The 27,742-nt window shown below is 41.1% G+C and overlaps 1 long non-coding RNA gene across 1 annotated transcript in view; it reads left to right on the top strand.

Moving 5' to 3' along the window:
• Positions 1–27,742, top strand: part of LOC134738859 (uncharacterized) — a 160,029-nt gene that overhangs the window by 42,638 nt on the left and 89,649 nt on the right. The window lies entirely within an intron of this gene.

Below are 27,742 nucleotides of genomic sequence, written 5' to 3' on the forward strand. Positions count from 1 at the left end.
GCCGTCAGAAATAATGCCACATATCTACAAGTATCTGATCTTTGACAAACCTGACAAAAACAAGCAATGGGGAAAGGATTCCCTATTTAATAAATGGTGCTGGGAAAACTGGCTAGCCATATGTAGAAAGCTGAAACTGGATCCCTTCCTTACACCTTATACAAAAATCAATTCAAGATGGATTAAAGACTTAAATGTTAGACCTAAAACCATCAAAACCCTAGAAGAAAACCTAGGCATTACCATTCAGGACATAGGCATGGGCAAGGACTTCATGTCTAAAACACCAAAAGCAATGGCAACAAAAGCCAAAATTGACAAATGGGATCTAATTAAACTAAAGAGCTTCTGCACAGCAAAGGCAACTACCATCAGAGTGAACAGGCAACCTACAAAATGGGAGAAAATTTTCGCAACCTACTCATCTGACAAAGCATTTCTCTTCTAAAGCCTCATATCTTTAGCCCCTGGACACATGTTCCTGATAGCTCTCTCTTTACAGAGATCCCCTTGGCTCCACAAGGATAGAGATAGTTCTTTGCTGAGAGAGTCACTACCGCGCACTCAGAAGAAAGGTATTCATTCTGCTTGGCAGAGTCATCGGTGGAGTAGCTGCTGATCCCAGCAAGGCAGGGTGGGTGATGGGAAGGGATTAGATTAGGAAGAAAAGGGATCGTCTTGTTCTCTCACTGAGAGGACTTTAAACCTGCAGAAGGTCATCAGTGAGTGGACTACGTGTAAGTACCAATGTGCAAAGTCGATGGTGCACACGTTACAGGTTGGCGAGAGATGATGCCACTCAGACCTGAATGCACCGTGGAACTCTCTTGACTTCTCTCTGCAAATGGGTTGCCCCTGGATGTATAGAGTTATTCTACAGGAGTCTTGCTCCTAACTCATCAGAAATGTAATGTCCTCTGTTGATCTCAAAGGCATTTTCTTCTGTTAAAAGGATTATCCATTCAGCAATATGGAGAAAGATCATTTGTGAAAATAAAATAGAAATGTCTGATGGTAGTGGGGGTGGGGGGTGTAATTTCCTACCTATGTGAGTAGCATTAAGTTCACTCTTAATTTTTTTATTCATTTCTGTAATCAGAGACTGATTTATCGAGAGGATATAGAATTCAGTGGCTAATTCCATTAAATGCTTAAAGAATAAAATAAAAGTAGAATTCGAAAGGCTTACTCCTGATTAGTTTTCAAGATGTGTCTAGGCACAGGAAGTTAAAAATAATACCACAGTGAATGCTCTGACCCAGTGCTAACAAAAGCTTCCTTTTTTTGGTGAGACTTGGTATAGAAAATCACACATGTCATTCAGCAGTCCTGAAAAATGATGACTGAGATTTGGACTGGTTTTCCAGGGAACAAAATTGAATGACTTTTTAAAAAGTTCTAATCCTAGAATCTGGGATCTAATCAATCCAATATCAACTTCAAGGGAATGGGCCAACAACCAGAGATGAAATTAGAAGAAAAATAGTTAGAATAGCAAGCAAAGGTTGGTTTTCCACGCTATGATTCTGCAGCAAATGTGGTAATTTGGGAATACTGATTTGGGGAATCTCTTGTCATGGGAATAATTTGTGTTTTGTCAGCTTTGCTGAGTGTCTCCAGTGAGCTAAAACTGATTAAAACAGAGTACTGGCCCTGGTATGTCAGCTCTAATCTGTACTACATATCTACCAGTAGTCATTTTGAAGGAGGAGAGTTCCCTGATCCACCACACAAGATGTGCAACAGGCATGTGGCTCACCCACTTGGTCGCTCAAACCCCTGATGGGAGAAGAGCACACAGATGGGCAGGTGCAGGGGCTAGCAGTGAGTGCTTTGGGCTCCAGTCCAGCAGTAGTGTCTGGAGAGGGGGGGTGCCTGCAGCCCAAGTGTTACAATGCTCTTTTAGTCTTGCTGTCTGCAAATGGCTTAAGTGTTAACCAGCTCAAAAGACCCTCCACCTTTTCACAAGGGCAGAGGGCCATTGTGACAGCTTTCTGTATTCCCAGCTTTTGCCCAGTGTCCCAGAAGAATCGGGTCACACACACAGGCTTGAAGGATGAATGAGGGGTTTTATTGAATGGTGGAGGTGGCTCTCAGCAGGATGGATGGGGAGCTGGAAGGGGGAATGGTGTGAGAAGATGATCTTCCCCTGAATTTTGGTCATCCAGCAGCCAAACTCCCCTCTGACCACCTCCAGTTTAACTCCTGGCATTCACACGTTCCTGCCCTTCTCTCTTTCTCTGTCGTGTCATCTGCCATTTGTCTGCTTGTCTCCTCATCTCCTCATCTTATTCTGGAGCCTGCGGTTTGGGGTTTATATGGGTACAGGATAGGGGAACATGGCAGGCAGAAAGGCAACATTTCCCACTTAGGGCTGAGGGTCTCCAGGCTTGAGGGTGGGGCCTTTGCTGGGGGAACTGCATTCTTTACCCAGTATATCCCTGTCTCCTGTGCATATCAATTTCATGAATGTGTGGTCACAACATGAACCCAGAGTTTGGAGGTTGGGAAGTAGGAGTGAATGCACTCAATCTACTAGGGTGCCAATTCGTTGCATCTAATTTGGTAATGATGAATTAGCAATACAATCTTTTGATCGGGGCAGACTTGTCAAATATTCAAATGTACCAGGATTTTAAAATGAATCAGATACTATCTCTCAGTCAATCCGATTACCTCCACCACTCCCTAGTTCCTAATTCAAGTGTTATATTTTCAGTAACTTTATGTATTCAAAACTGTATTGGATGCTAAAAATACAAAGATGAGTAAGACATTATTAATCTCTGTCAATAAAAAGATGAAAACTAGTGTGGAAGACAGCCAAAAAATTAGAGATTAGTTTTATCTAGAAAATTCTAGAAACAGGATGAAGCACAACAGAGGAGGATTTTAGGCACCTGAAGGCATTTAACCCAACCTGGAGCCTTTAGTTAGGTTAGAATATGGCCAGGAACAGGAAGTCAAGATTCAACAAATTGCAACACTGCAATAATAACTAACATCACTTTTTAATAGTGTTTATAATGTTTTCTAATATGAAATCAAAATCTGCCTTTGCATAACATTTACTCACTCCCTGGTGTTGTTTCTGTTCTCTGGGATGACACAAAATATATCGAATTCACTCCTACTCCGCTTAGTACTGAGAAGGCAAAAATTAAATAAGGCATTCCAAATTCTTGTCTGTATAGGGGCCAAGGGAAAGCTTCCCCTTCACCCTCTGAAGGTTTGCGATAACCAACTGACAAAAGGAAGATTCACAGGAGAAAAAGCTTAAATATTTATTTGATCACAGTTGTATATGACATGAGATCCTTTAGAATGAAGACCGAAAGACACAGGGGAAACCGTCCATTTTTATGCCTAGGTTCAACAAAGTATGGACAGCCATGTAGAAATAGGGTTGGACAAAAAGGGCCTGATCTAAAGCTAGAGGACTGAGTGTGGAAACCCAGCCAGGCCTGTCTGTCTAGATTCTTGGCCTCTGTGAGCAGTGCTTCTTCCTTCTGGGTGTGGGAAAAATTCACCATATTCCTTAGGTCCCCTCAAAGTCCCCTCTATTCACTCTATTTCAGGAAGGGTGAGAGGACCAATGAATAACCAGCTTTCTGAAATGGGGGTCTTAGGATCTACAGTCAAACAAAGTAGTCACAACATTTCTTCTTTTGTTTTCTCTTTTCAAGAGGCAGGGTCTGATTCTGTCACCCAGGGTGAAGTGCAGTAGCCTGATCCATGGTTCACCACAGCCTCAAATTCCTGGACTCAAGCAATCTGCCAGTCTCAGCCTCTCAAGTAGGTAGGACTACAGGTGCGTGCCAAAATACCAGACTAATTTTTAAAAGTTTTTGCAGAGATGGAGTCTTGCATTGTTACCCAGGCTGGTGTTAAACTCCTGGGCTCAAGCAGTCCTCCTGCCTTGGCCTCCCAAAGTGTTGAAATTACAGATTTGAGCCACCACACCCAACCCAGATAATTTCTGTATGACCAGTTTTTACACAGAAAGGTAGAGGGAAAATTAGAGTGCAATTTTTAGGTTTTATGGCTGGCTTTGGGGAAAATGGGTTCGGGTTTCTAGGACCCGTCATGCAGAAGAGGGATTCTAGTTTCCAAGGTGCCTCCAGGGAGAATGGGACTCAGAGACAGTTGGGCAGAAGAAGCTCAGAGAGAAAGTTTTGCTTCTGAGGCTCTTTCAGAAGGAATTCTTGAGCTCAGGAGTTCAAGAACAGCCTGGGTAACATTTCAAGACTCCATCTCTGCAAAAAATTTTTAAAAATAGCCTGGTATGTGGCGTGTGCCTAGAGTCCTAGCTACATGAGAGGCTGAGGTGGGAGGATTGCTTGAGGCCAGGAGTTTATGGTGTGGTGAACATTCTGAGGTGTTGATTTTGGGGTACTGCTTTCTGAGCCTTAGACCTAGAACCAGTATTCAGGTCATGGGGGAAGTTCATATGACAATCTCTATTTTTTAGCTATCAAACTTACTCCCACGTAGGCCACTTGAGGATGCTCTCACTCATAGGCCTGCCATACACCTTTGGTGGGTAGGGACAGGAAAAGAGATTCAGTAGCATAAGATAAAGTTCTCCCCACCCCACCCATTTCAATAATAGGACCCACTTATATCATATGCCAATCTGAGACCCTTCCTGGACTTCACAATTCATACAGTGTTAGAGAGTGGTCTATACCTTTCTCCATGACCTTCAGCCCACACGAGGTTCAGTGACCCTAATGCCATGGAGGCCAGGATGCTGTGATTGAAATGAGAGCAGGGGTAAGGAGGGTCTTTTCTCTGCTCATGGAGCCCTGGAAGGAAGTACGTTTTTGGTGCTGAACAGTGGGGAGATCAAGACTGTGGACAGAGGAACACTGGAGCCAAAGTTAGAAATAATTCTCGTGCAAGCAAAGACATGGTGTTTGGCTGGCCACAACCCCAGACCTTGAGACCCAGTTCCACAGGGGTCCAGGATATTGTTTCCTTGTACAATATCCATCTGCGAGAATCCAGCACTTTCCACCACCTGCCGTGGTATGGCTGTGGTCCCATGTACCATCACCTTGGGCATCAACTTCTGCAATGACCCCCTAATTGATAACCTGGCTCTTGAGTCGACCTTACAGCAAACATTCTTTTTGAAGAAAAGTCACAGGGCTCCACCCCACTGCCCTAAAACCTCCACTATTAGCTGCCACTGCACACAGGTTTGAAGCCAAAGGCACTGCACTTACACAGTTTCATGTTTTATTATTGCACAGATGTTTTTAGTTTCTGAGTAGCCAGGAGAGCATTTTTTCTGAAATTAAAAATATCGAAAGCACCACATTCTTTAGGTCCCCTCAAAGGCCCTTCTGTTCCCTCTATTTCGGGAAGGGTGAGGGAACCAGTGAATAAACAAAGGTCCTTGCTTTAAAGGCTGTTATGACCATAAAGTCTGTGTATCTCACACCCCATGACAGCAGCATCCTGAGATATTATTTATTGTGCAATAAATAATATCCAGTGGGGTTCTTGGAACATATCCCTTGAAGATAAGAAGGGACTACTGTGCTCTGAACCAGAACACCTGAATTCCTTCCACAGAATTATACCCTGCCTGCCCACAGTCCCCTTTCTAGAGATCTCTCCTTTCAAGGGACACCTGACCTCTTAATACCAGTCCTACCTCCTAAGGTAAGGAGAAGTTAGTGCAAAAGTGCACTGTAGATAAGTGCACTTCTCTTCTCAGGCCACACATCCCACTGCAATGGGGAATGGGACTGAGCAAATTGCAAGTTCTTGGTTCTATGTTCCAGTTGCAATGTTGATTTCAGTTTTCCTGCTGTTAAAACAGCCTTTGCTGGTAGGGCTGTGGGAAGTGAGAATAGATTTCATTTTACCTGCTGTGCATCAGCAGAAAAAACAAGTCTTTGTTTTCTCCTGGCAGCTGAGATTTCTCAGAGTTCTTCCTGGAATTGGATGTTATATATGATCTACTTTACTGATGCCCACCTGCATACACACCAAAGCCTGATGAGTGGTACAAACCCACTCAATGTTTTCCCCCAAAACAGAAGCAACATAAGCACATGTGGAACTGTCAGAGGAGTTTGAACCAGAGCAACTGCATCTTGAATAGGAGCAGGGTAAAATGAGGCTGAGACCTACTGCGCTGCATTCCCAGACAGTTAAGGCATTCTAAGTCACAGGATAAGATAGGAGGTCGGCAGAAGATATAGGTCATAAAGACCTTACTTATAAAACAGGTTGCAGTAAAGAAGCTGGCAAAAACCCACCAAAACCAAGTTGGCCACAAGAGTGACCTCTGGTTGTCCTCATTGCTGCACTCCCACCAGCGCCATGACAGTTTACAAATGCTGTGGCAACATCAGAAAGTTACCCTATATGGTCTAAAAAGAGGAGGCATGAATAATCCACCCCTTGTTTAGCATATTGTCAAGAAATAACCATAAAATAGGCAAGCAGCCGCCCTTGGGGCTGCTCTGTCTATGGAGTAGCCGTTCTTTTATTCCTTTACATTCTTAATGAACTTGCTTTCACTTTATGGACTCGACCTGAATTCTTTCCTGGCGACATCCAAGAACCCTCTCTTGGGGTCTGGATCTGGACCCCTTTCCAGTAAAAGTACTATTCATTTTATCTTTTGGTCATCACAAAACAAACACAATTATAAATAAGGAAAATAATATATGATTGTAATTTTACTCATAATCCCAAATGTCTTTCATGACCAGCACACCTTTGGTATATTGGGTGTAAATCAAAGAAAAATTTGAGGAGTTGAATGAACGACGTTTTGATATCTTAATGCACTTTGGAGAAAACCAACTGTTGCAAAAAGCTAAAGAAAACAAAAATTCATTGTTTATAGATCAGGGCATGTGTTTTTCATTTCTGCAATGGAGATGTGGTTGATTCCCATGGAACACAATGAGAGTGTTGTCTTCCCCTTTGAGATGGTATATACTGATAAATGCAAAAATGCTAATGAATGCTAACTTGCTGGTTCTCCATGGCCTTCCTTCCTCCCGCCCTTTCCCAGAAGGATGTTGTATCTGTCAGAGGCATTTGAACCAGAGGGGCTCCATCTTGAGTGAGGGCTAGCAAAATGAGGCTTGAACTTGCTGGTCAGCATTCCCAGAAAGTTAGGTGTTCCTAGCCTCTAGATGTTCACAGTTAAGGGAATAGATGGATAACGTTCACTAAACAGACCCAGAATTGGGAGTGTCCTGATATCCCGATATCTTGAGAACAGAAGCATTCCTAATTTTGCTTTAAAGATAACAATGTTGATTCTTGAAAAAATATAGTAATTAAGAAAATTAAACCTTCATCACAAACTCTTGTAGCAGAGCACATCTCCCTATGATCTTTTTTAATTCTCTATATAAACAAGTACTGTACCTAGGTGTTTGTGTGTTCCTTCTCTTACTTTCTGGAATGCCCTACTCTGTCTATGGAGTCGCTGTACTTTCACCACTTTACTCTTCTAATAAACTTGCTTTCACTTTGCACTGTGGACTTGCCCTGAATTTTCTTGCCCAAGATCTAAGAACCCTCCATTGGGGTCTGGATCGAGACCCTTTTCCTGTAAAATATCCACCTGGTCAATTTAGGAGGCAGCTGTTATGTTTATCAGGATGAAGAAAATAAAACTCTTTTACTTCAATATGTATTTCTATGATATAGTTTGAGATGGCTGTTCAGAAAGCCAGCAAACAGGAGGAGCCCTGCAAAGCTGTCTTGTATGGGGCGATTTGCATCTGCAGATAAATTCTGCATGGATGCAGCCAGGCTTTCTCAGAGACCATCCTCCCTCGTCCTACTGTAGGAAAGATGGACACAGAGTCTAACATCTTTAAAGGTCTGAAAGAAACATTCGCCATCTATTCTCTCTGAGGCCTGCTACCCATGAGGTTACATCTATATGACAATGCCACCTCTGCTAGCTTGGCCTCTTCTTCTCTTCCTCCCATAGCCTGTGTTGCCACAATGCAAGCCTCCATTCTTCAACCTCAAGATGGTGTGAAAGCTTCTGCACTCCATCCGGAGCATGGGGTTGGGTAATCACCCTATTAGTCACCCTACGATGCTCCCTGTGTGCAAGATAGTATATTTGTTTTACTTTTCTCCAATTAATTTTGCCATTCATGAGTTGATTTTCCAGCAAAACTTCAGAGCAAAAAGGAATGTTTTCCCTCGTCCTCTGCAAGGATAATGAATTCAGATGTAACGTGAAAAATTTAAGAAAGATTTGGAGAATATTTTTTAAAGATCCAGGAACTTGTCTTAGGGGGAAAAAAAGGAATATTATTGGAAGGAGGAAGCAGGAAGACTGAGAGAGAGAGAGAGAAAGGGAGATTGGGGAAAGTGATGTGGAAGGAGGGTTTGTGGACATCTGACATGCTGGAGAGATAGTGAGGAGAGCAGTTGGGGGAATATGAGCTTAAGAGGTTCTAGTGTGTGCGTATTAGAGACACTGGTGAAACAATGGAATTATTTTTTAGAGCTTCTCTGGATATAGAAGATGGTTTCCATTTGAATGGGATGCCGCCATGTTGAGCCAGGAAATAAGGCTTTCCTTAAAGGGGCCTCATAGTTCACCAGCCTTATGAAAAACTTGCCACTCAGGTGACCATGCTGGGTCTCCACTCAACTATTTAGATTGGTGCACCAGTAATTGCAGTTTTGCCATTACTTTCAATGGCGAAAACTGCAATTACTTGTCCAACAACCTAAGCTTCAGCTCTTTCTCTCCCAAATTGCAATTATTTGTCCATGAGTTAGACCTGTCCTCAGCACCTCACCTTCATCCACTGACTCCCATCTCAGGCAGTTTGGCAGCTCAAACTTGTTATCACTGATACCAAAAGGTGAAGACTTCCCATGTCTTTAGCACCCAGGGTAGCAAACTGCAGGACCAATTTAAATGTTAATAGCATGTCTGTAATACACACACAACCACATATAGCACCATCTTTATGAAGGCTTAAGATGATGTATTCACTTTCCCTGTCATTTCCATAGGAAGCTGCTCTTTGTCACTCAGGGAAGACCCCGGTTCCCTATCCAAAGTGGCATTAAGGAGATGATCTAACAAAAAATGAAATGCAATTAGGGACCTGCTGTTCCTGTTTGAATGCTTAACATCAGCCTCGTGGCTGACACTATCCATCACAAATGCCGGCCAATGTAGCAAAGTGTGTGGGTGATCCCACTGTCTGAACTCATCCCAGAGATGGCTAGCTCATGCACCCCGTCTATTAGGAATTTGATGTGGGATTACATCACCACCTTGGAATGGCCACTGAGAGATGGCCCAGAGACATTGTAAAAGGCAGCCTGTTGGGTTTTGAGAATGGCTCAGCCAATTCATGCACATGTCTGCTTGAATCACCAGGGCAGAGGCTTTCTGGCTCTTCTCCTGACCTTCAGCATGTGTAGAGAGGTCATGAAGACAGGAATGCTTGATGAAGCTCTCAGGGTCTTTTTATTGAAACATGACCAGCATCTTATCTTTTCTAGCTGCAAATGGCATTCCTGCTCAAACACATGTCCTTTTATTATATAAAAAGTAATGTGTTGCATTTTTATTAAAATGCCAAGTGAATGGGAAAGTTATTTTTGCTTTGGGACAAATTGATAGGGAAGAAAAATCATCCGAATGGGCCACCTCAACTGGTGTCTAACTCCTTTGCAACCTGAAAATAATTGGAAGAAAGGGCTTTTCCTATAGACTAGAGACCCTCAGAAACCAAAATGCATATAGTGATCACCCCACAAATGCCTTTAATGCACCTCCCCTTAGTTTCTGTCACATTGCCATCCCAATTACTCAACACTGCCAGGGAAGATGTGCTCTGTAGAATTGTCATGAACTGTTGGTTAAACCGTGATGCTGTGAAGTGTCAATGGCAAAAGTTTGTTGTTGCAAATTTGCTCAAAACTATGCACATGAAAGTTTTGTGTTTGGTCTCTCAGGTTTATCATTAATCACGTCTTAGTGATTTATTATTACGGATATGAGTATGTCATATCCATATGCCTATGTCAAACCCATAGCTATAAATGTAGATGTGCATATTGGTGTTGAGGATTTAACGAGCAATTGCTGTGTATGATTTTTGAGGACATTAGCTGGAATGTTGCATTCACAAAATGCCCGAAATCCTACCTCGATTTCTGAGACTTGCTGCAAACTCATAAAAGCAAGTGAAGGATAGACTACTACCTGATTTTCAGAACAATATAGTATGGCTGATTTTCTGCAAAATTAATTACAGCATTACAGACTGAATTGTTCTTTGCCCAAGTGGATTTCTGATCCACCTGCAAAATGATTTCATCCCTTCCCATTGTCAGCACCCTTGGGCTTTATCAGTATCATTCAAACCACTTCATGCTCATCATTAACAAACTGGATTGTGGGCACCAGCTAGGCCAGGTCGGTACTTTACTCTGCCTTCCTTCTGCTGGTACTGAGATAAAGGAGGAATTCTGTCTTCTACTTTAAGAATCCATACTGAAGGAAGGGCAGGGTCTGAAGTCGACAGCTGTTTTAACCATGCCAGGAGAAGTCCTGAGGGCAAAGGTGATGCAGCACAGGATGATCTCAGAGCCCTTCTGTATGTGCTTGAGATGTCTGTGCTTACCGATATTGCATGAAGTACATCCTGTTTCTCAGGCTCTGGATTCATGAAACAGAGCTGGGAAAATGGAGCTCTGGAACTAAGACTTGATTTAAAGTTTAAATTAAATCTAGGAGTACAGCAAGGGTAAGATTTCCCATGGTAGCTACATGATGGGCTAAATGTATCCTCAAGTTTCCTCTGTAGAGGTTGGTCCCATTTTTAATCACAAAGGGATGCACAGGTCCAGTCAATAAGGCAGTGGGAGCAGTCAAGACCAAAGCGTATTAGGACGTGAGAATCACTATGGAGCACATGCGTATGATTCTGGCCTCCACTGCCAGAATCCCTTGGTTCAAAATTTGACACTGCCAGGGAATGCTCATTTGAAGAATTACAGCAATGCCCTGGGCTTCCTTTGCTTTTTCTCTGAAATCAGGGTATTTAGAGCATGCTATTGTTTCTGGAACATTACATATAAGTAAAGGAGGGATTTCCTTTTCTGGCCAAGAAGGAATATCATACACTGGCTTACCTCTCGTACCTGAAACAACCAGAAAAACAAACAAAATATATGAAAGAGTGGTTTCATGACTCTGGAAATAAGGCAATGAAGGACAGTGCTCCCTGAGAGCCAGGAAACTAACAAGGTGGACACCATGTTTGACACAGCTGACTACCTTGACAGGGCTGTAGGGCACACAAACCACTCTGGGGAAAGAACCATCTGAAATAGAGAAAATAGTGCATGGTGCTCACACAGGGCTGGAAAGAATGCCAGTTTCCACCAGCCAGACTGAAAAAAACCTTGCAATTCATGAGCCATTTGGCTAGACTACTCAGAAAGGTCTTGTGTGAATAGTGGGGAGTATTTAGCTCCAGGCTGAGTCCTGCTCTGGAACTCCCTAATGATTCACAATAGCAAGGCTCCAACGTTGCCAATTGTCTCCAAGTAACTTAACCCAAACTGAGCAGATCGCTCAAAAATATTTGCAGGAAAATAAAAATATCTGGCATCCTAAAAAGAAGATTCACAGTGTTTGGCAACCAATCTAAAATGTCTAGGCATGCAAAGCAGCAGGAAAAAATGATACATAATATAAAAATCTCATCAACAGACACTGACTCAGAATGGATGCATATGTGAGATCATATTTTTGGTCTCAAGATTTTGCTGTTTGTTTGCTTCTCGAATTCTCGTGGTTTTAGGTTTTATATACAGGTCTATGACCTATCTTGAGTAACAATAGGATGCTTGTATATTTATTTGTATGTATTATTTGTAGGCATAAACCGAAGTTCATTTTTTTGGCATATGAATATCCAGTTGTTCCAGCACCATTTGCTGAAAAGACTATCCTTTTTTCACTGAATTGTTTTGTACCTTTGCCAAAATCAGTTGTGCATATATATGTGCATCTATGCTGTTCGACTGATCTACTTGCCTATCTTTATGCCAATACCACACTCTCTTGATTACTGCAGCTTTCTAACACAGCTTGAAATCAAATAGCATTTATCTTTCAACTTCGTTCTATTTTTCAAATTTAAACATCTTAACATTATTAAGTCTTCCAACGTATGCCCAATGTATATCTGCCCATTTATATATGTCTTGTTTTGTTTATCTCAAGAATATTTTTTAGTTCTCAGAGTACAGCTCTTACACATATCTTCTCAAATTTATTTTGAAATATTTCATATTTCTGACGCTATTGAAAGTAGTATTGATACTTCATACCTAGTATATAAAATAGTACATGATTTTTGTATATTGAGCTTGTGTCCTGTCACATTGCTAAACTCAATTAATAATAGTTCAAGTAGATTTTTTGTAATTCAATTGGATTTTTGATTATGTTGTCTAGGCATAAAGATGGCTTTACCATCTCCTTTCTCATCTGAGAGCCTTCTATTTATTTTTATTTTCTTACTGCACTGGTACCAATCTCTTGTAAAACGTTGAATAGAATGGGAAGAGTGGGCATTTCTATTCTGTTCCTAAACTTAAAGAAAAGTATTAGGTTTTTACCATTAACAAGAAGTTTTGATTTTTAGTAGATGCCCTTTATCAGGTTGGTTAAAGGAGTTCCTTCCTATTCTTAGTCTGCTATAGGGTTTTAATAAGGGCTGGAGTTTGGGTTTTTTAAAAATGTTTTTTCTACATCTACTAAGATGATCACATTTTTTTTTTGTTTTTCTTTTTCATCTTTTTTAGTTTGACAATTCTGTGGGTAACACTGATTGGTCTTCAAATGTTTTGAAAAAATATTATGTTTCAAATTACTTCTTACTTCTGTGACATAACCTAGCCTTCTCTCTCTCTCTCTTTTTTTTTTTTTTGTTTTTTTGTTTGAGACGGAATCTTGCTTTTTCACCCAGGCTGGAGTGCTGTGGCATGATCTCAGCTCACTGCAAGGTCCGCCTTCCTGGTTCACGCCATTCTCCTGCCTCAGACTCCCGAATAGCTGGGACTACAGGCGCTCGCCACCTCGCCCGGCTAATTTTTGTTTTTTGTATTTTGAAGTAGAGATGGGGTTTCACCGTGTTAGCCAGGATGGTCTCAATCTCCTGACCTCGTGATCTGCCTGCCTTGGCTCCCCAAAGTGCTGGGATTAGAGGCATGAGCCACTGCACCCGGCCGATATAACCTAGCCTTCTTTGTCTGAGTGTGTGTGCATGATTAAATAGATCACAGTATCACATTTTGCCAGGACCCACATGGCTGCAATGTATTCTTTTACAAGCACAGTAGCACCAGAATCTGAGCAATGCCTCAGAGGTGATGGAACTGAGCAGGAGTGAATCTGCCCAGGCATGAAGGGCTCCCTTACAAAACAGTGTGATTGCAGTTTGTGTTCTCGGGTGTAATTACCTAGGAGGATTTCTTCAGCCTTCTGTAAGGAGGAAGAGAGTGTTCCCCACTTGTCAGAGAACTGTTGTAGGTGTTCTTCTGGCTTTTTGAAAAACTGAGAGATGTGGCCAGCCTGTCAGAGCACATCCTCTTCTTTTGAGCATATTCAGGATTTCCTTACTGGTCTGTTCACCCTGATAGAAGCTACTCTTCTCTGTCTGCTATATAGACTGACACCACTCACTGGAACTTCCATTTTCCAGAATTCCAATTCTGTCTTAAAGCCTTTTCTTAGCATGGCTTCTCTCTATATATTTGGTGCACCCTTCAGTGATTACAAAGATACTCCAAGGTCCTGTCAGGATACTGAAGAAAATTCAGATGTAACAAAAGTGATCAAGGAAGGCAGCAAAGGGTTATCATTGTGGGGATGTAGTACAACCTCCCAGCTGTGAAGCCTTGCATACATCACTGCATATATCTGTGCTTGACTTTTCTGAACCTGAATTACTCGGAGAACAGGGTACCTTGTGGTTTGAATGACCCTCAAGCTCTCAGAACTTCTCCAACTTTAAAGAGCCCTATTCTAAGAAAGAACTGTATTTGTTAACCCCAGGGGAGACAAGCCTGTCACTTCAGCCTTACCCTTATTTAAGAAAGGTAATTTGTGCTAATACTCCAGTACAAAGCACGTAAGCCAATTCATCATAGAAAGACCGTTAGGTGTAAAGTGATAAATATACTACGTCAACTTTGAAAATGTATTTAGCACTTTTCCCCGTAAAAACTCCAGATTTGCAGATCAGCAAAGAGAGGCTTTTGTTTAATTGTTTTGCATCATCAGATATCAATCTGTAGCGTAGGCGACATATCATTTAGGGAAACATGAAAGGGAAGGTAGACGCACCTCACTTTACAGAAATTTCTGCTGAAGCCCTAAATTAGCGTGTTGGTCTCCCCCATAAGCCTTCTGGCTTTTAGAGAACAGAGACTGCTTATTCTTATATTAAACTGGGGAAAGTGTTCTATATTGCATAACCTCTCAGAACTATAAATGTGTATTGTTTCTCTTTATCTCGATCTTCCAAGGGCCCCAGCAGCCTGCCCAAGGCTTCACTATCTTTGTAAAAATCATGGCATGGTAGTGATGGGAAGAAAAGCTGCAGGCTCAGTGCTTCTTGCCTAGAGGGAATGGTACTGATTCCTGTTGCAAAGCAGACCCATTATCAGAGGCCTATCAAGTCACACCATTCCCTTCCCTGCTGTCTCTTGGGCCTGCAATGACAAAGACATGGCAGAAACACCACTATCCCTGCTCCTCTGCTTTGGCCAGATGCCACTGATGGATCGTTCGATTCTTCCCTGCAGAATCGTACCCTCAGATCCTTCTGAAAGTGTGCCAGACATCCAGCATCACCTTTGCCGTTTGGGAAGTGGCACCCAGCATCCACCCAGCATGCCTTTCTTGATTTTGTCCGTGGTGCTGAGATTCTGTGTGGCCCCCATGCGGTTGGTCTCGCTCCATGGGTCTCCATCCAGGGTGATGCCCACCCTCCTACTACCTCTGAACATTTGGTAATATCTAGAGACATTGCTGGTTTCCACCATTGGGAGCCGGTGCAACTGGCATCTAGTGGGAAGAGGCCAGGGATGATACTGCACATCCCATGTTGGATAGACCCCCTCCCACAGCCAAGCATGATCTTGTTAAATGTCAGTAGTGCTGATGGTACACTGACGATGTCCCACAGCATGGAATAATCTTTTTAAATGTCAGTAGCATCAAGGTTGGGGAACCCTGGTGTGTCTGACAAGGAAACCTGGGATTCTCTCTCCTCTAGGATTGCATTCTGTCCCATGGTGCTGTCTACGATGACTGGGATTTTGATACCTAAATCTTCCCTTAGGAAGAAATCTTTCCTCAGGAAACTTAATTATCCTGCCAATGCTCACCAGCTGGAGTTTGACTTCATAATTTTATTGGTTTCCTGGGAACCTCTCATTGCTTTCCCTCAGGTATCCACGATACCCAAACCATGCACACGTGTGACACACTCTGTTTAGCTTGTAGAGCTTCTCATACCAGAACCATTCCTGGCAGATTCAGCTCATTCTCCCATCGCAGCCCTGCTCCCCTATGCCCAGTTACCGTAGGTCTCCCAGCTGAGTCTGCTGCTCCAGGATAAAACTGTGGCCACGAGCCAACACTGAAAACTGCCACCTGCAGAAGTTGGCTCAAGTGCTGCCTGCTGACAACCGAATAAGTAAATCTTTGCTGTGGAACCTACCATGAATGCAGGTGTCTTCTAATATTTCTCTGATTTTTCTGAGCTTATCATAAGATAACTTTTTCAGACTTGACTTGCAAAGCAGGAAGACATATATATATGTGAATATCTATATGAAGACATATATATGAGAATATAGAGAGAATATATTTAAAGGAGAATACATAAAAAGAGAATATATAATATATATAGAATATAGTTATACTATATATAGACTATAGACTACATTATAGTCTACATATAGACTATATATATAGAATATATAATTTTCTATATATAGACCATATTTTTCTATATATAGTTTATATAGATTATATATAGACTATATTATTCTTTATATCATTTATATATACTTTATATGAAGTTTATATACTGTCTATATATTGTCTAGACTATATTATTCTACATATAGTTTATATGTAGAATAATATAGTCTATATATTGTCCTAGCAAACTCATAGATAGACTTTATTATTATTTGATATATAGTCTAGTACAGATAGACAATACTATCATTCAATAAAATATATAGACATATATAATAGATACGCAGTCTAGGCTATACATCAAATGATAACATAGTCTTTCTGTACTACTATATATAGTCTATATATAGAATAATAATATAGTCTATATATTGTAAGGAGGAAGATAATGGCTCGTTTTTTATCCAGGATGAAACTCATAAACATGTATTACTGAGTACAGAGATCTCAATAGAGACAATAAAATTCAAATTATTGGCAAGGTACTGTACATAAATGTATCCAAAAAAATCGGGCTATTTTGCATCCTAGCCAAGTTACTCTGCCCAGTCACAAGATAACACAGGCCAAGTCACGTGATCACTAAAGCTGGCATGAGAGGCCCCGACTCATCCAGGGAGTAAGAGAGTGAAGTCAGTAGTGGGAATGTGGGAGCAGCTGGTCTGTGTAAAGATGTTCTGGGGAAAAACTGGGTCAGGCTTGGAAGACAAGGGAAGTGGTACCAGAGAAATAAGCCTGACTGGAACGAGGCAGCAACAGAGGCATTGATGGAGCTCAGTTCTAGAGTTATGGGAACTAAAAGATACTCCGCTTGGCCAACCACCAAATGAAATGGGTGAAAATGGCTGTTTGAAATATACCAAACATGTGACTGGGAAGATTTCATAAGCATCTATCTGTACGGGTTTGCCCGGACTGACATAACAAACCACCACAGACCGGGCCGCTTACCACAGACATTGATTCTCCTGCAGTCCTGGAGGCTGGAAATCTGAGACAAGGTGTGAGTGGGGCTGGTTCCTCCTGAGGCCTCTCTCCTGGGCTTAGAGATGCTGTCTTCTCCCTGTGTCTTCACATGGTGGTCCATCTCTGTGTAGGTCTGTGTCCTCATCTCCTTTTCTTATAAGGACACCAGTCCTGTTGGATTAGGGCCCACTCTAGTGACCTTGTTTACCTTAATCCAATCTTGTCCATTCTGCATCCCTAGGGCCACATGGAGCCCAGGACAGCTTTGAATGTTGCCCAACATAAATTTGTACTTTTTTACAACATGAGATTTATACAAGGACCTGTTTTTTTGCTCATCAGCTATTGTTAGTGTATTTTATGTTTGGCCCACAACAATCCTTCTTCCAATGTGGCCCAGGGAAGCCAAAAGATTGGACTCCTTTGCCTTAATCACTTCTTTAAAGGCCCTACCTACAAATACAGTCACGTTCTGATGTCTTGGAGGCTAAGACTTCAATGTAAGGATTGGGTGAGTGGGCCTCGACTCAGCTCATAACAGCATACTTCTAATGGTGCTTCTCAGTCTTTATTTTGAGGAAGGTGGCCACTTAAATAATGACATATGGAAAAGATACAATGTAAGTAATAGAGACTTCCCAGGCAAACCCCATGTAGGGAGAGGAATGGAACGTCTCAAGGGCATTCCCCAAGCCCAAGGTGATATAGGTGAGAAATGCTCACTTATTAGTGCCAATTTCAAACTCCTGATAGATTTTCATTTGGTATGCTGTAAAAGAAAATATCCCTGCAGACACTGGCACTTGAGGGATTACAGTGGTGGGGAGAAATTCCCTTATTTATTTGTGGCCTTCAATGAAGCATTTCACAGGCCGCGTTCTGGGGATAACCTGTTCATTGCCATGGACTAAATCAATAGCCTTCATTTAGATTCTTAATTGGCAATTTGATCTCATTCACTTTACCCAACACTCATTGGCTGGAGGGATGATGGAGATTGGAAGCAGGATTCTAAAAAGGGTCTTGAAAATGTTATTTCAAGAAAGATTAATTTTGAGGCATTGAGAGTTTCAGAAAGGTTCACATTTTTTTCTAAAGCTCTTCTAAGCCGATCTTAAATGAATCCTCAGAGGACAATTTCTGTGGGTGTATGTCTGCTTGTGTGTGTGTGCGTGTGCATATGTAAGTCTTGCCCCATTCCAATTTTCCATCCCCATGCTGAGGAGGATGGAGGATTCAGAATTCAGAATCAGGTGTATTTCTTAAAAATCGTTATGTCAGTCCTCACCAAAACACTGGCTATTTCTATCTTTCCTTCTCATTTTACTCTGCTATAGGAATCTAAGTAAATCATCTTTAGGAAATACCAAGACCTACCAGGGGTTTTAGATTCATGGCGGCCAACACAACCTAGTATTGATAGAACATGTAAATGTTTGCCATCCAAATGACAAGAATAACACCAAGAGAAAACTAACATGACCTGCCCCATGGTGTGCTAGATCCATATCTCTTCGGGAATGTTTTGAAGCAAGTTAATACAAGCTACTTGATAAAAGGCTTCCATGATGAAATGAGATTGGGGAAGCTGAGTTGAACAAAACCAAACTGTGTTCTGTGTTGGACGCTTCTCAAATCCTTAACCATGCTGAAAAGCTTAGAGTATTTCCAGGAGACTGGCATAGCACCCCGCATCCCAGACCTGCACAGCCCCTGCTCAGACCATCTTGTGGGACGAACAGTATGCAAAACACACATTCTGGAACATGCTTGAAGAGAGGGGAGGCCACTCTCTAGCTTGGGCACAGTTCTGGCTCTGGCACACACTGACAAGGTGACACTGGGTGACTCAGTCCCTCTGTAAAATGCCCTTCCTCATATGCAAGAGGCCATGGAACGTTGGCCTCTCAGACGTTACTAGCTCTAACATTATTTTGCCAAAAATAAAATAATTATGGCAGATGTGTTATAGGAAAGGGGTCCAGATCCAGACCCCAAGAGAGGGTTCTTGGATTTCACAAAGAAAGAATTCAGGTCGAGTCCATAAAGTGAAAGCAAGTTTATGAAGAAAGTAAAGGAATAAAAGAATGGCTACTCCATAGACAGAGCAGCCCCAAGGGCTGCTGCTTGCCCATTTTTATGGTTATTTCTTGACCATATGCAAAACGAGGGGTGGATTATTCACACCTCCCCTTTTTAGTCCATATAGGGTAACTTCCTGATGTTGCCATGGCACTTGTAAACTGTCATGGTGCTAGTGGGAAGGTAGTAGTGAGGATGACTAGAGGACACTCTCATTGTCATCTTGGTTTTGGTAGAGTTTCACTGGCTTCTGTGCAACCTGTTTTATCAGCAAGGTCTTTATGATCTGTATCTTGTGCCGACCTCCTCTCTCATCCTGTGACTTCGAATGCCTTAACTGTCTGGGAATGCAGACCACTAAGTATTAGCCTCATTTTACCCAGCCTTTATTCAAGATGGAGTTGCTCTTGTTCAGATGTCTCTGAGAGATGTAATAGGTAACGCTCAGACACTGGCATCAGAGGCAATACAACCTGAACAGAATTGGCTGACATATATCTCTGAGTATAAAGAAAGTCTCAGCTTTCCCCTGAGATGTAATGATGAGTGTCCCTAAAGCTTGCTTCACCCTTCCACGCTGAACTCGCTCCACTGTTCCATCATCTGCTTTAAAGCCACAAGGACAGCCAGTTAGGCCTTTGTCATCATCACTTTTAACTTTTGTTTAACTTTTAACAAAGATTGGCCTTTTTAAAGGCTCAATTATGTTTCAAAAAAAACAAAACAAAACTGCCTGCCACTTATGAAGTCCATTGATTTTAAACAAAGCTGGCAATGCAAGTCAATGGGAGAAGAATAGTCTTTTTCAACACATGGAATTTGAAAAACTGGATACCTATATGGATAAAACCGAACTTTGATCCCATACCCCATACTCTGCACAAACATTAAATTAAGATTAACTGAGATTTGACCGGAACGTAAAATCTAAAATTGTGAAGCATTTACAATAAAACAAAGGTAGACAAAGACTCCTACAAATACCTGGCACTAAACATTAAAAAATCATAAATTGTGCTTCATCAAAAATACATCTGCTCTTCAAGATAGATGAAAAGGCAATTCACTGACTTTGAGACCAAGTATTTGTGTTCACAATATGTAAAGGAATTCTAAAACTCAACATAAAGGGACAAAAATAAAACAAAAACACATGCAAAAGATAAAAAAATAGAAAACGAGCAAATTATTTGGACAAAAAGTTCCCAAAAAAGGAAATGCAAATAGCTAGCAATCACATGAAAAGATGCTCAATATTGTTAGTTATCAAGGAAATAAAAAGTGAAACCATGAGATACTCATACCCATTAGGATGGCTACAGTTAAAACGACTGACAATACTAAGTTTTGATGAGGATGTGGAGCAATTGGAATGCTCATGTATTGAGGTGAGAATATAAAATGGTGCAACCACTTTTAATAACTACCCTATGGCTCAGCAATTCCACTTATAGATAAATACCAAAGAGATATGAAAGCATATATTCATCCACACAAAGACCTGTATGCAGATATTCATTGTAGCATTATTCATAACTTCAAATGGAGCAGAACCCAAATGCTTATCAAAGAATGAATGGATAAACATGCTGTTACATGTTCATATAATGACATACTACTAACAGATAAAAAAAGGAATAACTATTGTTACATGCAACAGAAACACATATAAATCTCAGAAATAGTATGTTGTTAAATAGGCCAGATCCAAAATAGAATGTGTTGCATGATTCCAGGTATATAAAGTTCTAGAAGAGGCAACTTGAAAGCCCTGGTAATAAAAACACCAGTTGCCTGAAGTTTTGGGATTTGGTGATATGAGGAAATTTTCTGGAGTGATGTAAATATTCTATATCTTTATTAGGATGATGTTTTCACAGGTGAATATATTTGGGTAAACTCATCAGAATATATAAAAATATCCTACAACTCAAAATAAAATTTTAAAAAACCACAAAAAGTTATTGTGATGGTTAATATTGAGTGTCAACTTGATTGGATTGAAAGGATATATGTATTGCTCCTTGGTGTGTCTATGAGGGTACTGTCAAAGGAGATTCATATTTGAGTCAGTGGACTGGGAGAGGCAGCCCCTTCCTCAATTTGGGTGTGCACCATCTAATCAGCTGCCAGCGTGGTAGGATAAAAGCAGGCAGAGGAAAGTGAAAGGACTAGACTGGTTTAGTCTTCTGGCCTACATCTTTCTCCCAGCTGGATGCTTCCTGCCCTGGAAAATCAGACTCCAAGTTCTTCAAGTCTGGGACTCAGATCTTTGAACACAGACTGAAGGCTGCAGTGACGGCTCCCCTACTTTTGAGGTTTTGGGACTTGGACTACTTCCTGGATCCTCAGCTTGCAGATGGCCTATTGTGGGACCTCACCTAGTGATCATGTGAGTCAATGCTCCTTAACAAACTCCCGTTTATATATACGTCTATCCTACTACTTCTGTCCCTCTACAGAACCTTGAGTTATACAGTTATGCATTTTTATTAAGTGTAAATTATGCCTTAATTAAAAATAAATATCTTCTCAACCTCCAAAAAGAGACTTTCTGTCTGAAACTTGAGAATAAGTCTAAAGTTTTCATTTAATAATGAATTTGTAAAAGACAGAAAAATTGATTTTGGCATTAATTTGTTCAATAAATATCTGTTGAGCCTGTCCTGTGGGGCAGGGGCTTTCTCTGGGGTATGGAGTGGGTGAATGTAAGGAACATATAGTTCCTGGCTCCCTAGAGCTCATGGTCCAGCGGTTGGAGAGAATTGGTACATTGGGATTTTAAAGGGGGTGCAAAGGTGATGATGACAAAGTTCAGGGAAGAACAACTGGAGTGGAGGGAGGGCATCAACATGGATGCTGAACCAAGCCAATGTACTGCTAAGAGTGAGGTGGAAAGTATCATGAGAACCCCAGAGCTTCAATTGTCAAAGAAGACAGCAAAGACAGAGGGGTAAATGCCAATAAAGCAGAATAGCGTGACTTGTCAAGAGACAGGACTTTTCAAGGTGAAAGGAAGGGAGATGGTCCTGTAGCGGCAGTCATGTCTATGACCCACCCAAGCCCTAAGAGATGACAGATGGGAACAGAGTCAGGGTCCTCAGAGGACAACCTAGTTTTAATTAAGGAAAGAAGTTGAGAAGAATATTTTAAGAAACACTTGAGGACATATGACTGTTTGCTGGCTATGGGGTAGGGTAGGGTGGAAGAGAGAGATTTGGAATAAAGGATATGGATGGGACAAGACAAAGCAGTTCACCAGCCCTCCTTTGGACCTTTCCTTAACTTAAAAAAGCCATGTCCATGTTGACTCAGCCAATCTGACTCAGGTATTATGTAATTTGAAGTTGAACCATCCCAATTGATATAAGTGGTGATACTGAGTAACACAAATGTGCTTTCTGGATTCACACATGCACTTTTTTTACATGAAAAGTTCAAACTTCTTTGAGGAGATTTTTTTCAACAGTATCCTCAAGAAGTATTCATCATGCAACTCTTTCTAGGAAAGGTATTTAAAAAAGAAGAAAAATATCATTTCTGGCCCAGAATGTCAAGACATACATCTCTTAGAGATTTAGTTGTAATTATTATTGTAGAGTCTTGTGGGACTTTCTTATGTTTTTTATTTTTACAGAAAACAAATCTGTCCATCCATGCATCTATGTATGTATATATGTATGTACCTATGTTCATCATCATCATAATTATCCATCTATGATCTACCTATTGTGTATCTATCTAATAATCTATCTATGCAGAACTGCAAAATTTACAGGGCTGGCCCATACCACCCTCTGCTCCCCACTTTGTCTAATTTTCAAAATTAAGTTTCTGGACACAGGGCTATGAAATGCAAATTGAAACAGCTCATGTCCAATGGTCTGACACTCTGCTGCTCATGAAAACCTGCAACATCCAACTGAGTTTTTCATTTTTAACAACAGCAGGTCTAGTTCACTATCTTCACAGACAGTTATTTTTAATTTTATTAGGGGATAAATTTTTTTATAAAGAAATTATTAGGTATCAAAATACCACAATCTCTTTATGGATTCAACTAGATTATGTGTATGGGCAAAGTATTTTCAACTTAAGAATAGCATTCCTGTTCCTTGAACACTATTTTGAATGTTTGGATTAAGGGATATTAACTTCCTTAAGACAAAACAGATTCACAGTTGAAAACTACTCACCTTCTGTATAGAAGTTGCTTAATTAATATCAATAATTTTTATTGTATTGGAACACAATAGACTCTAACTTTCTATAAGATATATATGGGTTTATTACTAAATATTCTTAAAATGAATATAATGCTATGATATTCTTATTTTGAGGTAATATATATAGTCTGCAAAAATTAGGTTTCCTGGTGTCATTAACCACTTATGCAATTATTTTTCTGAAATGAATACACATGCTGTACATGCAATTTTGCCTGATATAAGTTTTAAAACAGGGTGTATTGGAATATGGAAACTAAAAATGAGAAAATCATTGCCCCCCTGATGTCAATATCAGTTTCAACTGCGCTTGCTATTTTATTTTTAATTGCTTACATTATCTGTACATTGTCACAGTTGATGGTATTTGTTTTTTTCTCTGTGACCATAATTTCCACAGATTTAACCATAATCCATCCTTAAAGATTACAAGAAATCTTTTAGACACAGCTCCTCTCAGTTACTGAGGATCCAACCTTTACTCATTTGTTTTCTTCATGAATATTTATTTCCTGAGTTGTATGTTTGTACATAGCTATTTGTAGCCTTTGAAGTTTATGGAGGTTTGTTTGGTTCCGTTCTTTGGGCACATTTTCTTTCCCTGAGAACTTGTTAGGTTTGTATATTTGACTTTTCCAAAGCTCATGTGGAAATTTAGTCCCCAGTATTGGAGGCTGGGCCTAATAGAAGGGGTTTGGGTCATGGGGACAGATCCTTCCCATTGAAAAGCACTCAGTGCTATGTGTTCTGATCTGACCCCAGCTCAAAGGATGTTTGTATTGGTCTAGGAAAGCGGGACCAGGAGGGGCAGGTTGAGAAAGAAGTAAGAGGCCAACAGCCATGGAAAGTGGCAGGTGGGGCTGTCATTGCTCAAAGCCACACAACCTGGGTGCATTTTATGAATTTTTCTGGATTCATAATCTTTTCCCTGTGTGTCTATCTAGAAACTCACCCACCTCCTTTCTTCTCATTACACTTTCTGTTTCTGTTGCACTCCTTTATGGCCAGAGAATGGTCATGCAAATGGTTGACAATAGAATAAAAAGTGACATTTTGTGAGACTTGGAAGCTGGCCTTTCTTTTTTCCAAAAGAGATTGAGGTTTCTAAAAGCTAGCTTTTATGCAGGGCTGTGCAATTGTGAGTGTAGTTTTAGGGAACAGGTGCATAAGTAAAGGGTGAGACAGAAAACAAAATGCTGGCTGTTTGTCAAATCCTGAAAGTGAATGGGACAAAAATCATTTTTGAAGGAGGATGTCATTCAGGAGACCTTGTAAATCTTAGAGTGTCCACTTACCAGATGAAGTGGAGGAGGAGGTTGAAGTATGGAGTTAGGTGACAGTGGGTACATACTTCTCTGCCTCAGTTTTTTTTTTTTATCTGTAAAAATGGGGATTGTGGCACTTGCGATATTTTGGTGAGGACTGTAGTTACCTGGAAAGCTCTTAGGATAGTGCCTGGTACATAGTGAGCGCTGCATCAGTGTGAGCTATTATAATTATGGGAATAGACAAAGGTGTCACCCTGGACATCCAGAGTGGGGAGATATTTTCCAGTCAGGGTCCAGGCAGGCCAGCTGGAGATGAAGCTGATTAGTGGGGAAGATTAACTTCCAGGAGTGGAAGAATTTAGGAGAAGTAAACGGAATGCACAACATTCTGTAAATGTTCCTTTACCCAACAGTAGGAATACTCAGAGTGGGTGTGGATTCCGTGCCAATCATCTCCTGGGAATCTAAGAATGTGTTCTAGAGTCAAATGGCTTTGATGTAAGCCAAACCCAGAAATGCGCTTCAGGGCTGCCTTGCACATAGCATTCATTCATCATGAAAAAGGAAAGCATTCATCATGCTAAAGGAATCCCCTCTTCTAGCCCAGGCCATTATTTTTGTTTTTGTACTATCCTAATTTTTAAGGCATAAGAAGAAAGACCGAAGAATAAAATAATGAAGTACATGTATGAAATAACAGGGTGGAATTGAGACTGGTACGTGTAAGTTAAGAGAAATTGTGTATAAATTTTGTGTGAACAGAAAAAGGATTTCTTGTTGCAAACAGACCTCTCCATATAAATAATACCCAGTGCCTTGAGTGGATAGCAGACCTCATCACAAGAACATTCCAGTAGAGTCATGACAGAACGGGTAGTGTGGCTTCTTTAATTGGCAGGTTAGACTGAGTAAGTTATTGAAGAGAAAGGAGTTGAAGGAGAACATGGGTGAGGGCAAGAAAAATGGGAAGGCGAAAGGAAAGGACTGAAAGGAATGTTTACCAAGGGCTCATCAGGTACCAGGCTCTGTGACTAATGTCTTACACATGTTAATTTACTCTTCCACTGTCATTTTCTGATGCAGTAAGGGTCAGCCTTACACTGCAGATAAGGAAAGAGGCTGAGGGAGGTCAAATGAGTGGCTCAGGGTCATCCAGCCACTTCATAGCAGAGCTGGTGTGTTTCACTGTGGCTTGTGCAGACAGAAAAGTGAGACGTGGAAGGAAGGCCAAACATTTTTGTTGTGGGTGATGTTTATGAAAGTGACCTGTATGACGCAGAATAATGACTTCTTAAAAATGTTCACATCCGGGCCAGGCGCGGTGGCTCATGCCTGTAATCCCAGCACTTTGGGAGGCTGAGACGGGCAGATCATGAGGCCAGGAGTTCGAGATCAGCCTGACCAACATGGTGAAACCCCGTTTCTACTAAAAATGCAAAAACTAGCTGGGCATGGTGGCGGGTGCCTGTAATGCCAGCTACTTGAGAGGCTGAGGCAGGAGAATCATTGGAACCTGTGAGGCTGAGATTGTAGTGAGCCGAGATTGTGCCACTGCACTCTAGCCAGGGCAACATGAGTGAAACTCTGTCTCAAAAAAAAAAAAAAATCCACATCCTAACTCTTGGAACACATGCATTTACTTTTCTTGGCAAAAACACTGTTCAAAGGTGATGAAGTTGAGTATCTTGAGATGGAAAGCTTATTCTGGCTTAGCTGGGTGGCTCCCAGTGTCATCGTAAGGGTCCTTGTAAGTGAAAGAGAAAGGCAGGAGGGTCAGGGTGAGAATGATGCAGCCTGAGAGACTCCACTGGCCATTGCTTGCTGTGAACATGTGTGATAAGACAAAATTACAACTAATTTAGTTATAGATGTAATTGGCTTTTATTTGTGATTTATGATTTGGGGCAGCTCTCCCTCTACAGATGCCTCAGCATCCCAAGTAGCTGGGACTATATTGTGGGATCTGGCCAGCAGCCTGCAATGCAATGGGGGCTCTTTCTTTGTTCCCAGGCAGATCAGCAGGTTGAGAAAAAAAAGACACACACAAGATAGTGAAAGCTGGGTCTGGGGGGTCACTGCCTTCTTGTCCTGCGATGTTGCCAATGCACTGGATATACCAGCATTTATTATTAAGTTTATTGAGAGTGGGGGTAGGTTAGTGAGGGATTTAGGGTCATTTATACGCTCTCCACAAGGGTCACATTCCATTCCCAGAGCTATGGACATCTGCTTTTCTGAGATAGGAATCTTGGTAATGTGAAACCTCCCTGACTGCATGTCCATTCATAGGCTTTCTGCAGGGGGAAGCACATCACGTGCTGTTGGCTCATTCTGGCAGTCCAACCTGGCATTTGTCTTTTCACAATCCTGAATGCAATTTTGTATTTACAATAATCAGGAGCATTTCATCTTTTATTCCATAGCACTAGTTTCAGGGGGTCTCCCTACATCTCCCCCTTTTCTCTGATTTAAATGAACCATAGCAATCATAGTTTGGCACTGATCATGTTTGGATTGAATAATATTTTTTCCAATTTTACACATGAACAATAAACCAATAGCACAAATTATACACAGAACAAAATTAATGATAGTGGATCCTCCCAAAGATTTTACCTATTGAATGGGGTTGAGATTAGATAACCCCTCAGAGATACTGTCTAAAACATCAGCACTGGGAAAAGCAGTTAAGTGTCCTTGAGAGGCTTCAAAAATCTGTTCTTTTAGCTTGCTTATGTCTAAATTTAAATTATCTTCACTTCTTTGTAAATGACACTTTACTGATTCCCAATTGTGAACAGACTCATTATATTGGAACAGAGTTATACAAAAATCAGAAGTATTCCAATCACGTTGCATTTGTAATCTATGTTCTAAACTCTTAATTCTATCTGCCATCCGTATAACAGAAGCACATCACGCACTGTAGGCTCATTCTGGCAGCCCAATCTGGAATTGTCTTTACACAATCCTGCATGCAATTTTGTATTTACAATAATCAGGAGCATTTCATCTTTTATTCTGTAGCAATAGTTTCAGGGGGTCTCCCTACAGAACTACAGGTGTGCGCTACCATGCCCGGCTAATTTTTGTATTTTTAGTAGAGACAGGGTTTCACCATATTGACCAGGCTGGTCTCGAACTCCTGATCTTGTGATCTGCCT

The sequence above is a fragment of the Pongo pygmaeus genome, chromosome 20 (assembly GCF_028885625.2).
Source record: "Pongo pygmaeus isolate AG05252 chromosome 20, NHGRI_mPonPyg2-v2.0_pri, whole genome shotgun sequence".
Lineage (NCBI taxonomy): Eukaryota > Metazoa > Chordata > Mammalia > Primates > Hominidae > Pongo > Pongo pygmaeus.